The following is an 18,955-nucleotide window of genomic DNA, read 5'->3' on the forward strand; positions in this document are numbered from 1 at the left end:
ACCACCTCCTCCCCACTGACAGGCATAGCGGGCAACTGGCTGAGGAGGAGTAATGGAGCTTGTCGGAGCGCTCCCTCCATCACACCACTTAGCCTCTCCTCCAGCCAGGCTGGTTAGAGATGCGGGGGAGGGGGGTGGAGGCAGAAGTGCATCGCTGAAGCTCCACTGGGAGTCTGAGCAGACTGGCCCGCTCTGCACCACCCAAACATTTCTCCTCCCATCAGTCACGCCGCGCGGGCAGACAACCATGCAGGCGTCTCCACCGGACCGCGCCCTCTCCCCTCCCCCCACTCTCCTTCATTAGGCCGTCCGACCCTAGCCGACTCCCAGGGCTGCAATGCCCTCTTCACACACCTGCTGAACTAACATACCTGCCCCGCATCGTCAATAATTCACAGGGTCAATCACTCAGATGAGCCCACCCGCCTCTCCCCCCATCGCCAGGCCACACGGTGACAGTGCTGTGAGCCCCCGCTGGCTCAACGCCCCACTCGTCCACATCTGAAGTACGCCTTCCCACCAGAAAGAGATGATCAGACTGAATTTTTTGCAGCCTAAAAAGTGCTGTTTCAGAATCTGCTTGAAAGAGACACGGTGGAGAATGGTTATGAATGAGCCATGAGAACTGCACATGTGTGATCCGTGCCCTGCTGCAACCCAGGCCCTGACACGGGTATTGTATCTGCACGGCTGACTTCATACGGGTTACATAAGCTTTTCAATATTGCATGGGGCTGGAATGAAAAATACATACTCCTTGAACTATAAACGCACGGTCGGATGAGAGGAGGTGAGGGCAAGCTGGCGGGGTCGAAAGGCCAACACATGAACACTACCTCTGAACGCAGAGAAGAAAAACAGAGGACAATAGGGAGGTGTAGTCTGACGTCACTTTGGACCGCCCGCGAGGTCCACCCGTGAGGTCCACCCGTATAGGGATTTCATTGGAAAATGGATTATCGGCTATTGTAACAATTCTGCCTCATGAACATTGAAAAGCTTTCCATTTTTGCCCAAAATGAGTTTGCTTCTATCACTAACATTATTGTTTAAGCATTTTTGGTTGAAATAAAATTCGACGTAATTATTTTACGATTAATTGCGAATATTTTCATGTTGAGCTATAGATTGTGGATGAATATGCACAGAAAGGTACACCATGCAAATGTTCATGCTTTATTTGTTTTAAACGAGACTATTTAGAAATGGGCAATGGGGAAATACATTGCGATTTGGCGAGGTGGATCGGCCGGAAACAGCAATGACGTAACCACTACACCTCCCTATAGGACTGAACTGTACGATGACCTTCACTCAGGGACGTCGCAAAGCTGTAAGCTGAGTTTGGTTCTGTGTCAAGCAGACTGGTAGAAAGATAGCAGAGTTCAACTAGTTGGTAGAAAGCTAGCAGAGTTCAACTAACTGGTAGAAAACTAGAAGAGTTAAAGGAGCACGCCAACATTTTGGGAAATTAGCTTACCGTCTTCTCCAGAGAGAGACAAGAAGATAGATACCAGTTTCCTCTCTGTGCGTTCAGTAGAAAGCTATCTGGCTGCACATTAGCCTAGCTTAGCAAAATGAATGGAAGCAGACATGACCGTTTAGCCTATAGGCATTGTCCAACTAACACCTCTCCCTAAGGCTAACCGGTCATGTCCGCTTCCATTCATTGTGCTAAGCTAGGCTAACGTGCAGCCAGATAGCTTTCTAGCTTTCAAACTTTGGATTGATGATTTAAAAATTAAGATAAAGGTTTTATTTGATTTGAGTATAATATACAGATTATATCCTAAGTCAACCCCATGTACAAATATATATATAACCTAAGTCTACTCTGTCCAAATATACAACTCCATACTGAGGGCAGGATCCACAAAGAATGGATTGCACGGTGCTAATTGCACCCTTACTTACAATTCATTATGAATTGAAAATGGGGGACCCTGATGTAAACAAGACGAAAGTCTTTCTCTGGTCTGCATGCCCTTAACAATTGTGTGTATTGAGCCATTCTGCAATCTGTTAATACAATTTTCAATCAATCAATCACCGCGCTTAACACACAATTGTTAACTCATTCAGCGCCTAGAGGTCGCTGTTTACCGTGTGGTAAGAAGGCCAGCACTCTGTTCAATGGGGATAATGCCGGTGTTTGCGAGTGCTAAAACTATATTAAATATTATAGCTATGGATCTAATAAACACGTCGATTGTCAGTTCGTTTCTTCCGGTCAACATGCAAAAAACAGATATCTTTTCATACATACATTTCCATTTTATACCGTGGTGAATATGAGTATAGTTTTAGAGTGATCCTGTCGAATCCCAATAAACTCCAGCAAACGGCGCTTCAATGCATTTCCTTAGAAATCGTGCCATTTGTCGCTTGATTTATGAATCATTCTGAAATAAACGCTAGATTGTCGGTATTATGTTTCATCATGCACGCACGAAAGCGGAGGAGGAAAAGTCGCCCCTCCGTGCTTTGGTCGGCGGCAACGGCACGCACACACACACACACACACACAGACACGTTGTGATCGTTACGAAAAAAACATCGGATTAACCCAAGATTGGTAACATAGAGTCCTTACCTCACATCTGATTTACTGCAAAAAGAATAATCCAATTCCTGATCGCCATTCCAAATATTGATTGCGGTCATCTGTCCAACGTTTATCAACCAAAACACATGAATCCATGGTGCTCCCAGTGTCCCCAATCCGTGTGTTATAACGTTAGTCATGCCCGAGAAGGAAAACCCGGACCGGACTTCTTAGATCGATGCACAGCCCAAGCCAGAGGGATTCCAATGATGTGCAATACCGGCCGCAAGGTGTTAGGCGGTGATGTTGGCCTTTTGCGAGCTCAGACCCATTCCCAATGATAACATCAGGCTGGGTGGATGAAAAATGAATGGATATAGCGAATAAAAGAAATAACGATTAAAACCCGACTTTCTTCATCATTGGCGCAGAATGAGTTAAGGGGATGCAGACCAGAGAAAGACTTTCATCTTGTTTACATCAGGGACCCCCATTTTCAATTCATAATGAATTGTAAGTAAGGGTGCAATTAGCACCGTGCAATCCATTATTTGTGGATCCCGCCCTGAGTCTTAGTATACCCTAGTATAAATAAACAGATTACATTATCAATAAATATAAATGTGCATATTGAAATTGGATTTAAGATGCAAATAAATTAATGAATGAACGATATGAGTCTGTGTCGGGTTCAGTAGTTAGAAAAAATCTGTTCTAACAGAATGAGAACATTGAGCATTTCTGCCTTCACAAACACATCAGCGGTGACAAATCTATTCTTTCTGCCCTAAACTCATATGACTGAATACACCCACCCCAAATGTACAAAAACAAAGTGACATCTAAGAATAGCCTCCATTTGAATTAATACAAAGACAAATGGGCACTTTCTAAAGCACGTCTCTGTAATAGATGTGGCTGTACAAATGTGATCTTGCATTTGCATTGATTTAGCGCACAAAAAACGGCTTTGATTAAAGAGTACCGTGGGCGGTTCTGAAAGCGAGCACTGGATCATCCATTACATTGAGAAGCTCTCGCATGATGTATGGCGGCTCTAGATGAGTCCACATTCATTTAAGAAGAACCCATTAGCCCGGTGAGAGATGTGTGTCAATGCACTCCGTACACTCTTCTCTCTTCCCCCCTCCTCCTCCTCTCCTCTTCTATTGCCTTCTCCCCTCCTCCTCCTCTCCTGTTGCCTCTTCTCCCCTCCTGCCTCCCTCTTCCTTTCTCCTCTCCTCTTGTCTTCTCTCCTCCTCCTCCTCCTCTCCTGTTGCCTCTTCTCCCCTCCTCCCTCCCTCTTCCTTTCTCCTCTTCTCTTGTCTTCTCTCTCCTCCTCCTCCTCTCCTGTTACCTCTTCTCCCCCCTCTTCCTTTCTCCTCTCTTCTTGTCTTCTCTCTCCTCCTCCTCTCCTCTCCTGTTGCCTCTTCTCCCCTCCCCCCTTTCCTTTCTCATCTCCTCTTGTCTTCTCTCCTCCTCCTCCTCTCATGTTGCCTCTTCTCCCTCCTCCCTCCCTCTTCCTTTCTCTCCTCTTGTCTTCTCTCTCCTCCTCCTCCTCTCCTCTCCTGTTGCCTCTTCTCCCCTCCTCCCTCCGTATTCCTTTCTCCTCTCCTCTTGTCTTCTATCTCCTCCTCCTCCTCTCCTCTCCTCTCCTCTCCTCTCCTCTCCTCTCCTCTCCTCTCCTCTCCTCTCCTCTCCTCTCCTGTTACCTCTTTCCCACCCTCTTCCTTTCTCCTCTTCGCTTGTCTTCTCTCTCTCCTCCTCCTCTCCTGTTGCCTCTTCTCCCCTCCTCCCTCCGTATTCCTTTCTCCTCTCCTCTTGTCTTCTATCTCCTCCTCCTCCTCTCCTCTCCTGTTGCCTCTTTCCCCCCCCTCTTCCTTTCTCCTCTCCTCTTATCTTCTCTCTCCTCCTCTCCTCTCCTGTTGCCTCTTCCCCCCTCTTCCTTTCTCCTCTCCTCTTATCTTCTCTCTCCTCCTCTCCTCTCCTGTTGCCTCTTACCCCCCTCTTCCTTTCTCCTCTCCTCTTATCTTCTCTCTCCTCCTCTCCTCTCCTGTTGCCTCTTCCCCCCCTCTTCCTTTCTCCTCTCCTCTTGTCTTCTCTCTCCTCCTCTCCTCTCCTGTTGCCTCTTCTCCCCCCTCTTCATTTCTCCTCTCCTCTTGTCTTCTCTCTTCTCCTCCTCCTCCTCCTCCTCCTCCTCCTCTCCTGTTGCCTCTTCTCCCCCCTTCCTCTTCCTTTCTCCTCTCTTTTCTTCTCTCCTCCTCATCCTCCCCCTCCTCCTCTCTTCTCCCCTCTGTCTCTGCTGATGTGCTGTAGAATCAAGACAGCAAAGCAACAAAGGCCTTTCCTCAGCTGGAGCATGGAAGAGCTGTCAGTGCCCTCAACACTTTTTCATCATAGCATTTCAAATCACACTTTGATCCACACGCAGCATGGTTTGTTTTTCTACTATGATGAAATTCAGCCAGAGAGACATGTAAGAGAGCACATCATTAAAATGTGTCTCAAAGAGGAGGAGACACGCTCTTGCTGGTCCTGAGAAACCGGCAATGACAACTTTATGTCACTGCGGTGCAAAAAAGACGACAGGGCAAGTGCTGTAGGAATTCTGATTAAAATGAACAGAAGAGGGATGCAGACGCATAAGCAAGACAGCCTGCAACCATTAAGACAAATCTTTCAGAGTCAAGTTATGAGTCAGAGTCAATCTATATTGTGCGAGGAACTAAACACATCGCTGTGTTGAGTCTAGAGCAGTGTTTTTTTTTTTTCAGGTGACAAACATTTTAAGAATAAATATTCCTACAACCCCAAAATTGATTTGGCAGATTATCATTTTAGCTCATTGGACAAAATGTATCCAGCTTTTAGAAAGATAAACAACTAGCCTACCGTGTTTTATTCAGCGAGTTATGACTTCAACATGTTTTGTTACATTTGTATTCACTCAATTGAGAGGGGCTTTGGCTTCATATGATATTTCCAGAAAATAATTTGGAGACCCATGTGAGACCCATGTTAGACCCACAGTTTGAAGACAGCCGATCTAGAGCATTGGAGACTGAGGGGCCTTTCTCACTCACCTATCGGGATCGAATCAGCGCCCCCCCCCGGGGACGGGGGGGAGTGTTCTCACTCAGACGGACACACCCCTTTTGGGAGCGAAGCGGCGCTGATTCGTTTTACCCCCTGCTGAACCTGGGACGGTTGGAATAGGTGGTTTCGGATGCGGGCCAGTGGGAGCGGGGGGCGTGACACACACAACGTCGTTACTGTAATGCTTTTCATGCTTGCTTGAATTTTGGGCAGATAAAACCACACAGCAACAACTGGACAATACCCACAAAAACTATATTTATGGGCAATTTGAGAGTTCAGACCTCAACCAAACAAGCATGTGGAGCCTCACAGCTCAGTGGATGAAAACATGAAGCCACGTTACAAAGCACAGCACTTCTGGCTCGCATTAGGCCTGGCAATTTTTGTTTGCCATGCTATGTCTATACATTGGTTTCTTGTTTGAATGCATTTATTTCTATTAGACCAGTGGTGCCCAACCAGTCGGCCGTGGTCGACCAGTAGAACAATGACATGTAATATAATTGCCACGAGCGATGGGATAATGTTAGCTGCTGGACAGGCTAAGCTAACTAGCGTTAGCCGTTAGCGTTAGCTGTTAGCTTAGTGTTAGCCATTGCTATATACTATACTTTCTTGTTCGAATGCATTTATTTCTATTAGACCAGTGGTGCCCAACCAGTCGGCCGTGGTCGACCAGTAGATCAATGACATTCAATATAATCGATGCGAGCAATGTTACTAGTAAAAGGCTAAGCTAACTAGCGTTAGCCGCTAGCTTAGCGTTATCGTTAACCCTGCAAAACGCTCAAAAGCGGACTCTACAACAGAGTTCCATTCGTGAGAAAAGGGGGGTGGGTTATATTGACAAGGCTTGACAACAGAGGTTCAAATATAACTTCATATTTATTGGTTATTTGTTTCTTTTATATCAACATCCAGTCTCCGTGTTAACACACTTCCTGTTTACATTTTCGAGCGTGACATCATCGCCTACGGCAAGCGTAAACGCTCAAAGCGCAAACCGTAAACAGAACCCGGAGCGAACCAAGACTGAAGTGTGTACACAAACTAGAGGGGGGAGAGGGAGGGGGGAAGTTTGCATCCGATCCGGAATGAGGATGGTACGGAATGGAACAGAACCGAATGGGTGAGTGAGAAAGGCCCCTGAGACTGAGCTCTCAGGAGCAGGTTGAGACTGAGCTCTCAGCAGACGGACACACCCCTTTTGGGAGCGAAGCGGCGCTGATTCGTTTTACCCCCCGCTGAACCTGGGACGGTTGGAATAGGTGGTTTCGGATGCGGGCCAGTGGGAGCGGGGAGCGTGACACACACAACGTCGTTACTGTAATGCTTTTCATGCTTGCTTGAATTTTGGGCAGATAAAACCACACAGCAACAACTGGACAATACCCACAAAAACGATATTAATGGGCAATTTGAGAGTTCAGACCTCAACCAAACAAGCATGTGGAGCCTCACAGCTCAGTGGATGAAAACATGAAGCCACGTTACAAAGCACAGCACTTCTGGCTCGCATTAGGCCTGGCAATTTTTGTTTGCCATGCTATGTCTATACATTGGTTTCTTGTTTGAATGCATTTATTTCTATTAGACCAGTGGTGCCCAACCAGTCGGCCGTGGTCGACCAGTAGATCAATGACATGTAATATAATTGCCACGAGCGATGGGATAATGTTAGCTGCTGGACAAGCTAAGCTAACTAGCGTTAGCTGTTAGCTTAGTGTTAGCCATTGCTGTATACTATACTTTCTGGTTCGAATGCATTTATTTCTATTAGACCAGTGGTGCCCAACCAGTCGGCCGTAAACAGAACCCGGAGCAAACCAAGACTGAAGTGTGTACACAAACTAGAGGGGGGAGAGGGAGGGGGGAAGTTCGCATCCGATCCGGAATGAGGACGGTACGGAATGGAACAGAACCGAATGGGTGAGTGAGAAAGGCCCCTGAGACTGAGCTCTCAGGAGCAGGTTGAGACTGAGCTCTCAGGAGCAGGTTGAGACTGAGCTCTCAGGAGCAGGTTGAGACTGAGCTCTCAGGAACAGGTTGAGACTGAGCTCTCAGGAGCAGGTTGAGACTGAGCTCTCAGGAGCAGGTTGAGACTGAGCTCTCAGGAACAGGTTGAGACTGAGCTCTCAGGAGCAGGTTGAGACTGAGCTCTCAGGAGCAGGTTGAGACTGAGCTCTCAGGAGCAGGTTGAGACTGAGCTCTCAGGAACAGGTTGAGACTGAGCTCTCAGGAGCAGGTTGAAACTGAGCTCTCAGGAACAGGCTGAGACTGAGTTCTCGGGAACAGGCTAAGACGTATTTTTATTGACTACAACAGTGATTCTCCCTTTTTCATGTCAAGGACACCCAAACAGATACAGGCTGTAGATCCCTGTTTGGTAAGATCTAAGAATTATACCTGCCCACTGCTTTCACTGTCTACAACTGCCTTGTAATCATAACTACCTACCTCAAACTATAAGTCTACCAATATAACTCTGTATGATAGCATATACAATAATGCTGTATACATTATATATATATATAAACTAAAAGGAGAATACCTTCAAGAGAGAGAAGGGACCGCACACTCCTCAGGACTGGTTTTTGCTTTTTTATTATTGCACAACGCGTTTCGCTATCTGCTTCCTCAGGTGCAGATAGCAAAACGTGTTGTGCAACAATAAAAAAAAAAGCAAAAACCAGTCCTGAGGAGTGTGCGGTCCCTTCTTTCTCTTGAAGGTATTCTCCTTTTAGTTTTTATATATCTCTCTTGCGCTGACCTGCACCTCCAGTCGGGGTCCAACCAGATGTGCACAAGTCTTATTTAGTTTAATATATATATATATATATATATATATATATATATATATATATATATATATATATATATATATATATATATATATATATATATATATATATATATATATATATAGATATATATATATATATATATATATATATATATATATATATATATATAGATATATATAGATATATATACATATCTGAATATACCTGCATATAATCCATATACCTATTTATACACCTGCATATGACCCATATAACCCTGTATAATAGCATGTACAATAATGCAATATATATATACATATATTTATATTTACTGGTTAGATGCCAATTAAATTTCCGTTGTACTGTACTTGTGTGCTGTTTAATGGCAATACATTTGAATGTAAGGAGAGAGTGAGACCTATGATCAGAAAAGTCATTGTTATAGCTTTCATTGTGAAATTAAAGTATTCCACATTTCTTTGGAGGAACCCCAGGAACTCCCCGGACCCCCACATTGAGAACCGGACAACGGCATTGAAGTTCATCACAAAGACAAGAAGAAAGAAAACTGCTGCAACGAGTGTCTTTTTTGTTGTTGTTTATTTTCAGCACTTTGTCCTTCAGTTGACCAGGTTCAACAGAAGAGCTGAGCAGTCCTCCATTCCTCAGCTCATTTGATCTCAGTTGAGGAATTAGCTTTTATTAACATATGATGTTGGCTCAGTCTGAGAGAAGGACAAGCGCTGACTGACCGAACCCCAAAATGAAAGTGTCTCGTTTTCCTTTTTGGGGGTGATAATTCTTGCTATTGAAGATTTTTCAGAGACCCAGTTGAGATGATATGCAAATATCTACCCCATGCGGTGCGCACTGGCTGAAACCCTATCAGCAGAGAGACAGCCGCTGCATTGGGGTGTGTGTGTGTGTGTGTGTGTGTGTGTGTGTGTGTGTGTGTGTGTGTGTGTGTGTGTGTGTGTGTGTGTGTGTGTGTGTGTGTGTGTGTGTGTGTGTGTGTGTGTGTGTGTGTGTGTGTGTGTGTGTGTGTGTGTGTGTGTGTGTGTGTGTGTGTGTGTGTGTGGTCAAAATCAAAAGACGAAGGCGTGATTAAAATAACGTGTAGCGAGAAGCCCGCAAGACAACAGGGGCAGTTTTAAAAAGGACTACCAACCCTGTTGGGAATAAGACGCTCAGGCTTCCCATGGTGATGGGAGCGCTTGGTAACCTAAATAAAGCTTGTGTTGATGAGACAACAGAGAGAGAATCTGTTGTGGTCGGGACTCAAACAATGAGCTTGTAAACAAAAGGTTTGCTCGGTGGAACAAACATAAGATGAGTGTTGTGAGGCCTGGAAAGGTGATTTCACAGTCAACACGGTCCAGACTTGTCTATCTGATCACCAGGGCTAAACAGTGATAAGCACAGTCGCAACGAACCACCGCTGGGGGAGGGGGGGGGGATCCTCAGTCAAACAAGGTTTGGTCATTTGTTCCTCTCGCTGTAGCCCTTAGAAACACACTACAATCACAACGGTGGATTTAGTTTTGCTTAGTGAATTCTGGAGAGCGGTATAGAAGCGGGAGCAGCAGGAGAAGGATGCAGGGTGACCTCCAGGGAGGGTGTTCAGAGGATCTGCTCTCTCTCTCTCTATCCCTCCCTCCCTCTCTCTCTCTCTCTCTCTCTCCCCCTCTCTCTCTCCCCCTCACTCTCTCTTTCTCTCTCTCTCTCCCTCCCTCCCTCTCTCTCTCTCTCCCCCTCTATCTCTCCCCCTCACTCTCTTTCTCTCTCTCTCTATCTCTCTCTCTCTCTCCCCCCATCTCTCTCTCTCCCCATCTCTCTCTCCCCCTCTCTCTCTCTCTCTCTCCCTCTCTCTCCCTCTCTCTCCCTCTCTGCTCTCTCTTCCCCTCTCTCTCTCTTCCCCTATCCTCCCTCTCTGCTCTCTCTCTCTCTCTCTCTCCCTCTCTCTCCCTCTCTCTCCCTCTCTCTCCCTCTCCTCCCTCTCTCTCTCTCTCTCTCTCTCTGCTCTCTCTCTCTCTCTCCCCCTCTCTCTCTCCCTCTCTGCTCCCACAGCTCCAGCTGACTCTGGTCCCCGGGGCTCCCAGCCACCGAGGAAACACTCCCACAGCTCCCAGCTTCCTCGACACACAAAGAGACACACTAACCGACCGAGCCTCCCTGGCTCCAGCTCTGCCACAAACCACAGGACCAGAGAGGAGACAGTGCTCCTTGGATTACACTGCGTCATGAGCATCCGTGTCTGTGGCAGAGTGCCTGAGAAGACCTGGAAATCTCATTACAAGCATGCAAAGTAGTGAGGCATGACAATAAAGCATAATGATTAGGTTACAAACTAATTACTAGTTGATAGGGAAAGGTGCGATGATGGCTGGTACATCCCATCTCGCCGGGTAAACGATGCACGAAGAGGGGCCCATTGGAAACGGCACGACTGCCTTTACCCGTCATTAAATTATTAGACACTGCAGACGAGACGTACAGCAGTGGCAGGCTTCACCGCTATCGGGTTACCAAACTTCACCGAGAGAAGGCGTTACTCGGTGGAGAAGACGTTACTCGGTGGAGAAGGGAGGAGGCCGTGGGGATCATCAAACAAGAGGTGGACGCGGGCAAATACTGCGGCATGGTCATGCTGGACCTACAAAAGGCCTTCGACACTGTCAATCACTCCATTCTGATTGACAAGCTAAAAGCAATTGGTTTTGATAGTCTATCAGTGAGCTGGATGCAATCCTACCTGGAGTGGAAAGAACAGATGGTGGAGGTAAACGGTACCCTACCCCCCCCCCCCCCCCTCCCAGTGAGCTGTGGTGTTCCTAATTTATGCAAATGACATGTCGTCAGCTTGTGACTGCAACTTGTTCCTGTTCGTGGACGACTCAGCCCTGCTGGTCTCTGACAGGAACAAGTTACAGGTTGAAAAAGCCCTCAGCTCGGAACTAGGCAGAATCTGCACCTTGCTCGCTGATAACAAACGATCATTTCACCTGGGTAAAACAGAGTCCATTCTCTTCGGTTCAAATAACAAACTCAGCAAGGCCGACAGCTTCTCAGTTACAGTGGGTGACGATATTGTCACAAGGAAAGATGAAATTACATACTGTACCTAGGTTCCATCCTAGAGGCAAATCTTTCCTGTGACAAAATGGCATCCAATATAATAAAAAAAAGTCAACCAACGAACTCAATTCTTGTACCGGATCTCTTCTCTGGTAAACAAGAATAACCTGAAGACTCTGGCAGGAGCACTCATTCAAGGGTACTACAACTATGCTTGCACCTCATGGTACCAAAGCACCTCAAAGGTGCTAAAAACTAAATTACAAACATCACAAAACAAACTGGTAAGACTACTGCTTGACCTTACTCCTAGAACCCACCTCACCCCTGCTCAAGTCAAGTCAAGTCAAGAGTTTTATTTGTCACGGCATACATGTATACAATGAAATGCGGGGGGTCTTGCCCGCAACGATGTGCATAATACAATAGTAGTATATAATAGAATCCAATAGAACGACGTGCAATAAAACAAGTAAATAAAGTAGGGCATATCGGTATATGTACATGAGTTATTTACAGAGCATGGTAGGACATGCTAGGTCCTGTGGTAGTGCAATACACTGTTAGCTATGGATGAGGCACTGGGTCTTTATGTACACTGCTATACAATGCTATATTATACAATCTCAAGTTATACTATACTATTCTTAAAGTGACCTTTCCTTTTGTAAAGTGACCATAAGTGTGAGCGTGTGCAGCATGAGTGTGTGTTTGCTCATGTTAAAGTGGCTGCTAGTGTGTGAGCGTGTGTGTGCTCATGTGTGCTTGTGTGTGGAGAGTTCAGTGTTCAAGGCTCTGATGGCCTGGGGGAAGAAGCTGAGCCGAAGTCTCTCTGTCCTAGTAGCTGGTGTTCGCAGGCGTCTGCCTGACCGCAGCAGCATGAACAGGCTGTTGTTGGGGTGGTGAGGGTCTTTCATTATTCTGCAGGCTCTGGATTTGCACCTCTTGTTGTATAGAACCTGCAGGGGTGGTAGTGCAATACCCGTGGTACGCTCGGCTGAGCGCACCACTCTCTGTAGGGCCTTCTTGTCCTGTGCCGTGCTGTTTCCATACCAGGCAGTGATGTTTCCTGTCAAGATGCTCTCTACAGCTCCAGAGTAGAAGGACTGGAGTATCTTCCCAGATACTCTGAACTTCCTTAACTGTCTCAGGTGGTAGAGGTGCTGCTTCGCCTTTTTTACGACTGAGTCTATGTGTGTTGTCCATGTCAGATCCTCTGAGATGTGGACCCCCAGGTACTTAAAGCTGCTCACCCTGTCCACGGTAGCCCCGTTTATCCTCAGTGGTGTGTGTGTCTCCTGCTGTCTTCTCCTAAAATCCATGATCAGTTCCTTGGTTTTACCAATGTTCGGGAGCAGGCTGTTGTCCTGGCACCAGCGTTCCAGTACCTCAACCTCCTCCCGGTAGGCCTTCTCGTCGTTGTCCGAGATCAGCCCCACCACCACTGTGTCGTCCACAAACTTCACTATGGAGTTGGAGCTGAACTTGGCCACACAGTCATGTGTATATAGTGAGTACAGCAGGGGGCTCAGAACACAGCCCTGGGGGGACCCAATGCTCAGGGTGATGGTGTTGGAGGTCTGACCCCCCACCCTGACCGCCTGGGGCCTTTCACTCAGAAAGTCCAGTATCCAGGCGCTCAGAGCGGAGCTCAGACCCAGCTCGATCAGCTTGTCCACCAGTCTGGAACGGTTGAACGCTGAGCTGTAGTCAATGAACAACAGTCTCACATAGCCCCCCTTCTGGCGGTCTAGGTGAGAGAGGGTGCTGTGCAGTACTTGGGAGACCGCATCATCAGTGGACCTGTTTGGTCTGTATGCAAATTGCATAGGGTCCATATCACTGGGGAGGGAGGCACAAATGTGATCCTTGACCAGCCTCTCAAAACATTTCATGGCCACAGAGGTGAGTGCCACCGGTCTGTAGTCATTGAGACCTGTTGGGGAGGATTTCTTTGGTACCGGGATAATGGTAGACATCTTGAAGCAGGCAGGGACCACTGACTCCGCCAGGGATCGATTAAATATGGTGGTGAACACAGGGGCTAGCTGCTCACTTTGACAACCTAGGATGGCTTAGAGTAGACGACAGAGTACAGCAACTTGCAATGGGCCTGGTCTACAAGATACACTACACCACTATGGTACCCATGTACATGTCAAGTTACTTCCCAAAGGTCAGTGAATACCACGACCACAACACCAGAGGGAGCTCCACAAATCATGTTAAACCCAGATTCGGCTCAAACAAGGGACTAAACACGTTTCGCAATTATGCCACATCAATGTGGAACGCCCTACCCACAGCTGTAAAGGAATGTGAATCACTACCCACTTTTAAAACCACTCTCAAAGAGCACCTACGAGAGAGTGCAATTCGAAACTGGCCCCTGTAAATACCCTAACCCAACCCCCCCTCCAATGTACAGTAACTGTCCTAACCCAATAATACACGAGACCCTCTTCTTGGGACTAAGTAAGGTTTTGTCGATAATCCAATGTACAGTTACCCCCCCCCCACCCCACCTAAGCACCCCCCACCACCCCACCCACCCAACCACCTCCAATGTACAGTTCCCCACCCCACCCCACCTACCCAACCCCCCACCCCACCTCCTCCAATGTACAGTTTCTTCGTCAAATGTATATACTCTCTTTTTTAGACTCTTTTTGTATCACAAACAGTACTGTCTATCTGTATGTCATGTATGTCATATATGTTATGATGAATTGAAAATTGGGGACCCTGATGTAAACGAGACGAAAGTCTTTTTCTGGTCTGCATCCCCTTAACAATTGTGTGTATTGAGCTGTACTGTATTGTACCCATTCTGCAATCTGTTAATAAAATGTTCAATCAATCAATCAATCAATCAATCAAAGGGGAGTGGGGATCATCAGAGGGGAGTGGGGATCATCAGAGGGGAGTGGGGATCATCAGAGGGGAGCGAGGAGAAGGGCCTGCTCGGGCCAGACGACTGGAGCACTTAACATCGAACGGGACGGCTAATGAGCGGGAGACGAGGATTGGATGTGGAGGGCAGTGAGCTCTGACTTTGATTATTGGCTGCTAGAATGGAGAGGCCGCTCTCGCTGCCAGGTCCTGGATCATCCGCCTCCTGCCACGTCTCGTTTGGGTCACTGCCACACGGCAAACGTCCATTCAGCACTATCGGAGACAAACGAGGGCAATCTCTCTCTCTCTCTCTCAAGGTCAACCCCACCTCCTCTGGGGCAACGGGGGGTCTCTGCCATTCTAATTCCTAATACACTTACAGTAATTAAAACCCATCTTGAAGACTGAGGAAAGTCGATAGAAATGTTTAGGCTGTTAATGAGATGCTAATTTGTACCCAAAGGAACCCAAGGACACAACACAAGATTGAAAAAAAAAAAAAAAAAGTTGGGTCCACTGTAAGAGGCGATATGAGTCCTTATAGATGCGCAGCATGTTTTTGTTTGTTTGTTTGTTTTCCTGTGAGTTCAGAGTAAAGAGGAGAGCTCCCCTGCCAGGCAGGAGTGGCTGATGCCACATATAGATGTGTTCATGCTGCTTGCGAGGAGTCCAATTCAGGCCTGTGAACACCCTACTGGGCCAGGCTTCTCTGGACTCATCAAGACATTCCACTAGCGCTGAGCTGGCTGTCCCAGTTTCTCCCAGAAATAAGTGGGTATCAGACTCTCTCTCTCTGGTGCCCACTACCCGCGTATTCCATTGACTTTGCAAGCAATCAAGTCTCCTCGGCCCTCAGCCTACCGATCCAAGTCCAAGTATTAAGTGGAGGTTCTCTTTGGACTTGTGTGTGCGCGACTCCCCTCTGGGTCACACTGTTCCACAGGCTCCCCCAGGATGCCGGTTCCTCGCTGGAGCGCAGTGAAGCAATGGTGTGTGATGAAACTGTGAAGACAGCCGATACCGTCCACACTCTCCACTGTCTCCAGGGTCCGTACGCTAGAGCCAAGTGAGGCTCGTTTGTGGCAAGTTGTTTTACAGCAGCCCATGTGCAGCAAGAACTATGAAGAGTCTGCCTGAAGCTACACTCACTAGTGTTCAGTTATTATACAAACACAACGACGACCCCAACAAGCCATTAAGGGAACGGCAACATTCGGCCTTGAACGTTTAAAAAAAATATCTTAGAGTCCTAGTTGTTTTAATAGCGACCCCTACTGGTCAGTCCAGGTGCCTCTTCAGCAGGGAAAGGATCTGGGGGAGATAGCGTAAATCCGTGTGCACTTATGCTATCCCAGTGGAAGTCCTAGCTGTGAAAAGAAGCAGCTGGTGACTCCACATGTATCGGAGGCAGCGCAGCGACCAGGAGGGAATTGGCTATGGCTAAACATTTGGGGATGGGAGAAAAAGTAAGAAAGTAGAAAAGAAAGGCAAATAAATATATTTTATAGGGCAAATTTTTAACACAAGAAGATAGCAATCTTAAAGGTGCTATAGAAAACATTCAGCCACTAGACGTCGCACTAGAGCTCTGGCATGTAATTTATCTATTATTTATTATGGAGGGGATACATGCACGCAACATGTAGGCCTAAACAACATTAATTTTGAAGCCAGCAAAACATTTTTAATTATGAATTCATTCAGCAAAAAAATATGTTGGGGAAAGGCAATACTTTTACTCTGCACCTTTTTAAAAGCTCTGTGGATATATTGTTTAAATACTATAGAAAAAAGGTATTACTTTACATAAAATGTTTATCTATAGCACCTTTCATTTTAACAACCTTTATTCCCTTCCTATCTGCTGGTTCTGATTCTGGTTCTGGTTAAGGTTGTAGCACCTACTCCTGCCCACCATGTCAATGATACTTGCTGCTCTACACAGCAGCAACATAGGGGCAGCAGCTCATACTAATATACTAATTTGAAATAACTCATTTTGTAATTTGGAAAATTAAACCCTCTGCATCTCCCAAGATCAGCTTCTCACTTCAACAGATTCGATTTCAAGATCAGCGTTGAGCGTGGATCGAAAGATTTGCGCTTTCAAACTAAATTGATGACCTTTCATCTGGCCTTTCAGTGAAAAGCAATCGTTGAAAGTGAAGAGAATAGAGTGTTATGACTGAAGCAAGCTAATGTGAATCCAAATGAACCCCGCTAGTCTGTCACAAGTCGCGGAGTATGCTCAGACTACAACATATCATGCCCATTATCTCCACCAGGTGGAAGCCTGGAGATCATATAATCAGTCCAGTGTGTGTGTGTGTGTGTGTGTGTGTGTGTGTGTGTGTGCGTGTGTGTGTGTGTGTGTGTGTGTGTGTGTGTGTGTGTCTGTCTGCAACAAATCTCACAAACTACATGGCCTATTGGTCTAATATTTGTTGTACACAATTATAATTATATTAACAAGGACCTCACATGGTTTTGGTGATACAAGACCTTTTCAGTGCCTGTCTTGTAGCCAATGGAGTGCTAACTCCGCTCAGCCTTGCCAGCCGGGAGCTACTGTGGAGATGAGCGAGTGCTCCCATTTGGGATAACTCCACCAGGTGGAAGCGAAATACAAGTGCTTGAGTGAACAGATGAAACATGGATCAGGACAGAGTATGAAGGAACTCAGCCTGATCCAAGTAAGTTGCCCAAGGAAGAAAAAAAGGTGTGATCCACTATGTGGATTTATCTCCGGAGATAAAAATGTTGCCCCAGAACAACTTCTGGAGTTGGTCAGACATAAGTGTCAAGCTAGCTAATGTTAACGTCAGGCAGGCAACATCATAAATTCATTAGTAACGTAGCTACATGTAGCTAACATTACTTGTAGCACTCTCTTTTTCTCTCCTGTTCTCTCTGTCACTCACTCGCTTTCACAGTAGCAGCACCTAACGTTATTTAGGCTAACGTTGCGTTATGGTTATAATGTACAGCCACATCTATCTCTCTCTCTCTCTCTCTCTCTCTCTCTCTCTCTCTCACAGTAAAGTTAGCTTATGTTATGCTTAGCTACATCTCTCTGGTTATGCTTCTAGGGGCATTTAGCTGCACATAGCTGTCATATGTATGTTTTGACACACATTATAAAAGGCATATTTTGCACATAGCAACCGTTGTTTCTTCCAACATGGAGGACAAATGGGCATTCTAAACATTCTGTGAAAGCCCTCTATTGACTATAGGCATATGAATAGGAATATAGGCATATCTAATGGAGATTTTCACTTTTCTAATTCATTATGTATTTCACTGATGTCTTCTTCCAGGAGGCTGAATAACTCAGTGCTGAGGCTCATTAGGTTCTCAAATGGCATTTGAAAGACATCTTGGTTGATACTTAAAAACATCCTAATTTCTTACCTAGAGAGAGAAAGTTGTTGCTTTTTCTGTTGTCTGGTAAAGTTACAGTAACCTCAGGGTACACGCTGTAGTGCACTCTGAGACATGATAGAGACAGATAAGGCAGCTAGAGATACATGCAGGAAGGGGTGTGGGGTTAGAGGTGGAAGACAGAGGAGTGGAGAGGGGAAGCCCTTTGATCTGAGGCAGAACTAAAGAACAAACGAGATGGAGAGGAGCACAGAAGATTGCAAACAAGACATGTGTTCAATTCCAAACAGGAGAGAGAGAGAGAGAGAGAGAGAGAGAGAGAGAGAGAGAGAGAGAGAGAGAGAGAGAGAGAGAGAGAGAGAGAGAGAGAGAGAGAGGGAGAGAGAAAAAGAAAGAGAAAGAAAACGATTCAGAGGGAGCAAGGGTGTGAGGGGGAGAGAGAGAGGGGGGGAGAGAGAGAGAGAGGGGGAGGGAGAGAGAGAAGTGGAGAGAAACAGACAAGACCTGGATGTTAAAGGGATCTCACTCCCTGGGTTGTTTGGGGAGTTCTCTCAAGCGCCCTGTGCTAAACCAATTAGCATTGAACCCCTTCTAGGAAACTGCAGCCAAACCACAGTGACAGAGTCTCTCTAACAGAGTTAGGGTGTAACAACCAAGTCAAGCAAAGCCCCTCTGCCCCCATTAAGCTCAGGTTCTTAATTGGCATGTCAGGATGGTGCTGCGTGTCACAACCCAGGAGTGTCCTCCTTCCAACGCGCCGACCCCACGGGTCCACATATCTTGCTTCAAGACAGAATCCCTGTGTGACAGTAAACAACACAAGCTTTGCTACTCCCATGTCAATCTTAAATGAGGCATATCTCTCTAAACCACTGGAGCTGGGGCTTCTGCCAGGGAGAAGAAGCTAGTATTTATATATTGAACTTGGTAACGGGGAAGACTCAGGTTTTAAACCATGTGAGTCACTATTGTAACAATATTATTATTACCTGCGTTGCTTTTACTCTTTTTCTTAGTCTCTGCATTGCTTTTATTCAATCGATTTTATGAAGCACTCTAGGCTGCAAGTCTTGTATGGAAGGTGCTATACAAATAAAGTGTATTATTATTAGAGCTGTGAATCTTCACTGGCCTCACGATTCGATTCAATTACGATTCAGCTGTCCACGATTCG

At 46.3% G+C, this 18,955-nt stretch overlaps 1 protein-coding gene across 1 annotated transcript in view; it reads right to left on the minus strand.

Annotated features, from left to right (window-relative positions):
- Positions 1-18,955, minus strand: part of gpc3 (glypican 3) — a gene marked incomplete at both ends in the record, with an annotated part of 307,783 nt that overhangs the window by 245,626 nt on the left and 43,202 nt on the right. The gene's annotated exons all lie outside the window — the stretch shown is intronic.

The sequence above is a fragment of the Notolepis coatsorum genome, assembly GCF_963971535.1.
Source record: "Notolepis coatsorum genome assembly, chromosome: 16".
Lineage (NCBI taxonomy): Eukaryota > Metazoa > Chordata > Actinopteri > Aulopiformes > Paralepididae > Notolepis > Notolepis coatsorum.